This window comes from Heterodontus francisci, unplaced genomic scaffold (assembly GCF_036365525.1).
Source record: "Heterodontus francisci isolate sHetFra1 unplaced genomic scaffold, sHetFra1.hap1 HAP1_SCAFFOLD_1266, whole genome shotgun sequence".
NCBI classification, from domain to species: domain Eukaryota; kingdom Metazoa; phylum Chordata; class Chondrichthyes; order Heterodontiformes; family Heterodontidae; genus Heterodontus; species Heterodontus francisci.
The window spans coordinates 5001-12500 of record NW_027142081.1 but is presented as its reverse complement, the minus strand read 5'-3'; positions in this window follow the sequence as shown (position 1 = coordinate 12500).

The following is a 7500-nucleotide window of genomic DNA, read 5'->3' as shown; positions in this document are numbered from 1 at the left end:
GCCAGACTTGAGTCGTTCCGTGCCGTGGGCAAAAAGGCAGGGCTGCGGGTCAGCGCAGTTTGGCAAACCTAGCCGCAAGTGCGGGAAGGGCGGAGGAGCACACGGACGCCGCCTTCCCAAACTGAGCCCAAAGTGCCCAGGCATGCCCCCTTGATCTCGCCTAATCAGTGAGCCCAAAATAATTTCAGAGTGTGGAAACCTGATCCAAAAAGGTCGAAAAGAACGGCCAGAGATCAAGTCCGAAAGGGGAAATCAGTAACAAGCAAGCAGAGTAATCATTAACCAAAAAGCGCAAAATTATGTTAAAAGTGTGAAATCATTAACCAAAAAGTCGAAAATAATGTCCAGAGACCAAGTCCGAAAGTACAAATAATTAACCAGTAAGCAGAGTCATCATTAACCAAAAATCGCAAAAGTAAGTAAAAAGTATGAAATCATTAACCAAAAATCGCAAAAGTAAGTAAAAAGTGTGAAATCATTAACCAAAAACTCGAAAATAATGTGCAGAGACTAAGTCCGAAAGGGCAAATGGTTAACCAGTAAGCAGAGTCATCATTAACCAAAAATCGCAAAAGTAAGTAAAAAGTGTGAAATCATTAACCAAAAATCGCAAAAGTAAGTAAAAAGTGTGAAATCATTAACCAAAAACTCGAAAATAATCTCCAGAGACTAAGTCCGAAAGGGCAAATGGTTAACCAGTAAGCAGAGTAATCATTAACCAAAAAGGGCAAAAGTAAGTAAAAAGTATGAAATCATTAACCAAAAAGCACAAAATTAAGTTAAAAGTGTGAAATCATTAACCAAAATGTCGAAAACAATGTCCAGAGACTAAGTCCGAAAGGGCAAATGGTTAACCAGTAAGCAGAGTAATCATTAACCAAAAGGCGCAAAAGTAAGTAAAAAGTATGAAATCATTAACCAAAAAGCGCAAAAATATGTTAAAAGTGTGAAATCATTAACCAAAAAGTCGAAAATAATGTGCAGAGACTAAGTCCGAAAGGGCAAATGGTTAACCAGTAAGCAGAGTAATCATTAACCAAAAGGCGCAAAAGTAAGTAAAAAGTATGAAATCAGTAACCAAAAAGCGCAAAAATATGTTAAAAGTGTGAAATCATTAACCAAAAACTCGAAAATAATGTGCAGAGACTAAGTCCGAAAGGGCAAATAATTAACCAGTAAGCAGAGTAATCATTAACCAAAAATCGCAAAAGTAAGTAAAAAGTGTGAAATCATTAACCAAAAACTCGAAAATAATGTCCAGAGACCAAGTCCGAAAGGGCAAATGGTTAACCAGTAAGCAGAGTAATCATTAACCAAAAAGGGCAAAAGTAAGTAAAAAGTATGAAATCATTAACCAAAAAGCACAAAATTAAGTTAAAAGTGTGAAATCATTAACCAAAAAGTCGAAAATAATCTCCAGAGACTAAGTGCGAAAGGGCAAATGGTTAACCAGTAAGCAGAGTCATCATTAACCAAAAATCGCAAAAGTAAGTAAAAAGTGTGAAATCATTAACCAAAAACCCGAAAATAATGTCCAGAGACTAAGTCCAAAAGGGGCAAATGGTTAACCAGTAAGCAGAGTAATCATTAACCAAAAATCGCAAAAGTAAGTAAAAAGTGTGAAATCATTAACCAAAAACTCGAAAATAATCTCCAGAGACTAAGTCCGAAAGGGCAAATGGTTAACCAGTAAGCAGAGTAATCATTAACCAAAAATCGCAAAAGTAAGTAAAAAGTGTGAAATCATTAACCAAAAACCCGAAAATAATGTCCAGAGACTAAGTCCGAAAGGGCAAATGGTTAACCAGTAAGCAGAGTAATCATTAACCAAAAATCGCAAAAGTAAGTAAAAAGTGTGAAATCATTAACCAAAAACTCGAAAATAATGTCCAGAGACTAAGTCCGAAAGGGCAAATGGTTAACCAGTAAGCAGAGTAATCATTAACCAAAAGGCGCAAAAGTAAGTAAAAAGTATGAAATCAGTAACCAAAAAGCGCAAAAATATGTTAAAAGTGTGAAATCATTAACCAAAAACTCGAAAATAATGTGCAGAGACTAAGTCCGAAAGGGCAAATAATTAACCAGTAAGCAGAGTAATCATTAACCAAAAAGCGCAAAAATATGTTAAAAGTGTGAAATCATTAACCAAAAACTCGAAAATAATGTCCAGAGACTAAGTCCGAAAGGGCAAATGGTTAACCAGTAAGCAGAGTAATCAGTAACCAAAAAGGGCAAAAGTAAGTAAAAAGTGTGAAATCATTAACCAAAAACCCAAAAATAATGTCCAGAGACTAAGTCCGAAAGGGCAAATGGTTAACCAGTAAGCAGAGTAATCATTAACCAAAAATCGCAAAAGTAAGTAAAAAGTATGAAATCATTAACCAAAAAGCACAAAATTAAGTTAAAAGTGTGAAATCATTAACCAAAATGTCGAAAACAATGTCCAGAGACTAAGTCCGAAAGGGCAAATAATTAACCAGTAAGCAGAGTAATCATTAACCAAAAATCGCAAAAGTAAGTAAAAAGTGTGAAATCATTAACCAAAAACTCGAAAATAATGTCCAGAGACCAAGTCCGAAAGGGCAAATGGTTAACCAGTAAGCAGAGTAATCATTAACCCAAAAAGGGCAAAAGTAAGTAAAAAGTATGAAATCATTAACCAAAAAGCACAAAATTAAGTTAAAAGTGTGAAATCATTAACCAAAAAGTCGAAAATAATCTCCAGAGACTAAGTGCGAAAGGGCAAATGGTTAACCAGTAAGCAGAGTCATCATTAACCAAAAATCGCAAAAGTAAGTAAAAAGTGTGAAATCATTAACCAAAAACCCGAAAATAATGTCCAGAGACTAAGTCCAAAAGGGCAAATGGTTAACCAGTAAGCAGAGTAATCATTAACCAAAAATCGCAAAAGTAAGTAAAAAGTGTGAAATCATTAACCAAAAACTCGAAAATAATCTCCAGAGACTAAGTCCGAAAGGGCAAATGGTTAACCAGTAAGCAGAGTAATCATTAACCAAAAATCGCAAAAGTAAGTAAAAAGTGTGAAATCATTAACCAAAAACCCGAAAATAATGTCCAGAGACTAAGTCCGAAAGGGCAAATGGTTAACCAGTAAGCAGAGTAATCATTAACCAAAAATCGCAAAAGTAAGTAAAAAGTGTGAAATCATTAACCAAAAACTCGAAAATAATGTCCAGAGACTAAGTCCGAAAGGGCAAATGGTTAACCAGTAAGCAGAGTAATCATTAACCAAAAGGCGCAAAAGTAAGTAAAAAGTATGAAATCAGTAACCAAAAAGCGCAAAAATATGTTAAAAGTGTGAAATCATTAACCAAAAACTCGAAAATAATGTGCAGAGACTAAGTCCGAAAGGGCAAATAATTAACCAGTAAGCAGAGTAATCATTAACCAAAAAGCGCAAAAATATGTTAAAAGTGTGAAATCATTAACCAAAAACTCGAAAATAATGTCCAGAGACTAAGTCCGAAAGGGCAAATGGTTAACCAGTAAGCAGAGTAATCAGTAACCAAAAAGGGCAAAAGTAAGTAAAAAGTGTGAAATCATTAACCAAAAAACCCAAAAATAATGTCCAGAGACTAAGTCCGAAAGGGCAAATGGTTAACCAGTAAGCAGAGTAATCATTAACCAAAAATCGCAAAAGTAAGTAAAAAGTATGAAATCATTAACCAAAAAGCACAAAATTAAGTTAAAAGTGTGAAATCATTAACCAAAATGTCGAAAACAATGTCCAGAGACTAAGTCCGAAAGGGCAAATAATTAACCAGTAAGCAGAGTAATCATTAACCAAAAATCGCAAAAGTAAGTAAAAAGTGTGAAATCATTAACCAAAAACTCGAAAATAATGTCCAGAGACCAAGTCCGAAAGGGCAAATGGTTAACCAGTAAGCAGAGTAATCATTAACCAAAAAGGGCAAAAGTAAGTAAAAAGTATGAAATCATTAACCAAAAAGCACAAAATTAAGTTAAAAGTGTGAAATCATTAACCAAAAAGTCGAAAATAATCTCCAGAGACTAAGTGCGAAAGGGCAAATGGTTAACCAGTAAGCAGAGTCATCATTAACCAAAAATCGCAAAAGTAAGTAAAAAGTGTGAAATCATTAACCAAAAACCCGAAAATAATGTCCAGAGACTAAGTCCAAAAGGGCAAATGGTTAACCAGTAAGCAGAGTAATCATTAACCAAAAATCGCAAAAGTAAGTAAAAAGTGTGAAATCATTAACCAAAAACTCGAAAATAATCTCCAGAGACTAAGTCCGAAAGGGCAAATGGTTAACCAGTAAGCAGAGTAATCATTAACCAAAAATCGCAAAAGTAAGTAAAAAGTGTGAAATCATTAACCAAAAACCCGAAAATAATGTCCAGAGACTAAGTCCGAAAGGGCAAATGGTTAACCAGTAAGCAGAGTAATCATTAACCAAAAATCGCAAAAGTAAGTAAAAAGTGTGAAATCATTAACCAAAAACTCGAAAATAATGTCCAGAGACTAAGTCCGAAAGGGCAAATGGTTAACCAGTAAGCAGAGTAATCATTAACCAAAAGGCGCAAAAGTAAGTAAAAGTATGAAATCAGTAACCAAAAAGCGCAAAAATATGTTAAAAGTGTGAAATCATTAACCAAAAACTCGAAAATAATGTGCAGAGACTAAGTCCGAAAGGGCAAATAATTAACCAGTAAGCAGAGTAATCATTAACCAAAAAGCGCAAAAATATGTTAAAAGTGTGAAATCATTAACCAAAAACTCGAAAATAATGTCCAGAGACTAAGTCCGAAAGGGCAAATGGTTAACCAGTAAGCAGAGTAATCAGTAACCAAAAAGGGCAAAAGTAAGTAAAAAGTGTGAAATCATTAACCAAAAACCCAAAAATAATGTCCAGAGACTAAGTCCGAAAGGGCAAATGGTTAACCAGTAAGCAGAGTAATCATTAACCAAAAATCGCAAAAGTAAGTAAAAAGTATGAAATCATTAACCAAAAAGCACAAAATTAAGTTAAAAGTGTGAAATCATTAACCAAATGTCGAAAACAATGTCCAGAGACTAAGTCCGAAAGGGCAAATAATTAACCAGTAAGCAGAGTAATCATTAACCAAAAATCGCAAAAGTAAGTAAAAAGTGTGAAATCATTAACCAAAAACTCGAAAATAATGTCCAGAGACCAAGTCCGAAAGGGCAAATGGTTAACCAGTAAGCAGAGTAATCATTAACCAAAAAGGGCAAAAGTAAGTAAAAAGTATGAAATCATTAACCAAAAAGCACAAAATTAAGTTAAAAGTGTGAAATCATTAACCAAAAAGTCGAAAATAATCTCCAGAGACTAAGTGCGAAAGGGCAAATGGTTAACCAGTAAGCAGAGTCATCATTAACCAAAAATCGCAAAAGTAAGTAAAAAGTGTGAAATCATTAACCAAAAACCCGAAAATAATGTCCAGAGACTAAGTCCAAAAGGGCAAATGGTTAACCAGTAAGCAGAGTAATCATTAACCAAAAATCGCAAAAGTAAGTAAAAAGTGTGAAATCATTAACCAAAAACTCGAAAATAATCTCCAGAGACTAAGTCCGAAAGGGCAAATGGTTAACCAGTAAGCAGAGTAATCATTAACCAAAAATCGCAAAAGTAAGTAAAAAGTGTGAAATCATTAACCAAAAACCCGAAAATAATGTCCAGAGACTAAGTCCGAAAGGGCAAATGGTTAACCAGTAAGCAGAGTAATCATTAACCAAAAATCGCAAAAGTAAGTAAAAAGTGTGAAATCATTAACCAAAAACTCGAAAATAATGTCCAGAGACTAAGTCCGAAAGGGCAAATGGTTAACCAGTAAGCAGAGTAATCATTAACCAAAAGGCGCAAAGTAAGTAAAAAGTATGAAATCAGTAACCAAAAAGCGCAAAAATATGTTAAAAGTGTGAAATCATTAACCAAAAACTCGAAAATAATGTGCAGAGACTAAGTCCGAAAGGGCAAATAATTAACCAGTAAGCAGAGTAATCATTAACCAAAAAGCGCAAAAATATGTTAAAAGTGTGAAATCATTAACCAAAAACTCGAAAATAATGTCCAGAGACTAAGTCCGAAAGGGCAAATGGTTAACCAGTAAGCAGAGTAATCAGTAACCAAAAAGGGCAAAAGTAAGTAAAAAGTGTGAAATCATTAACCAAAAACCCAAAAATAATGTCCAGAGACTAAGTCCGAAAGGGCAAATGGTTAACCAGTAAGCAGAGTAATCATTAACCAAAAATCGCAAAAGTAAGTAAAAAGTATGAAATCATTAACCAAAAAGCACAAAATTAAGTTAAAAGTGTGAAATCATTAACCAAAATGTCGAAAACAATGTCCAGAGACTAAGTCCGAAAGGGCAAATGGTTAACCAGTAAGCAGAGTAATCATTAACCAAAAATCGCAAAAGTAAGTAAAAAGTATGAAATCATTAACCAAAAAGCACAAAATTAAGTTAAAAGTGTGAAATCATTAACCAAAATGTCGAAAACAATGTCCAGAGACTAAGTCCGAAAGGGCAAATGGTTAACCAGTAAGCAGAGTAATCATTAACCAAAAATCGCAAAATTAAGTTAAAAGTGTGAAATCATTAACCAAAATGTCGAAAACAATGTCCAGAGACTAAGTCCGAAAGGGCAAATGGTTAACCAGTAAGCAGAGTAATCATTAACCAAAAATCGCAAAAGTAAGTAAAAAGTGTGAAATCATTAACCAAAAACTCGAAAATAATGTCCAGAGACTAAGTCCGAAAGGGCAAATGGTTAACCAGTAAGCAGAGTAATCATTAACCAAAAGGCGCAAAAGTAAGTAAAAAGTATGAAATCATTAACCAAAAAGCGCAAAAATATGTTAAAAGTGTGAAATCATTAACCAAAAAGTCGAAAATAATGTGCAGAGACTAAGTCCGAAAGGGCAAATGGTTAACCAGTAAGCAGAGTAATCATTAACCAAAAAGCGCAAAAATATGTTAAAAGTGTGAAATCATTAACCAAAAACTCGAAAATAATGTCCAGAGACTAAGTCCGAAAGGGCAAATAATTAACCAGTAAGCAGAGTAATCATTAACCAAAAAGCGCAAAAGTAAGTAAAAAGTGTGAAATCATTAACCAAAAAGTCGAAAATAATGCCCAGAGACTAAGTCCGAAAGGGCAAATGGTTAACCAGAAAATCCGTCGAATAATGTCCAGAGACTAAGTCCGAAAGGGCAAATGGTTAACCAGTGGAAGGGCGATCAAGCGGAAAAATTTGCCCCGGTTACCCGGGATGGAGTTCCAGAGGTCCGGCCAGAGTTGTCAAATTCGTCCCGCTGATCGGACGCTTGTCATTCGGGTGGCTGGGGGTTGGCGGGGTATCTGCACAGTAGTAGGAGGTGGCAAGTCGGGACTTGGACGTTTATTCCAAGAGTCCACCCGAGCCTCCAGGTCTGCAGAGACCGACCCTAGCTGCCGCCCAACCGACTTTTAAGCCTTTTTCGGATGGGGATTTT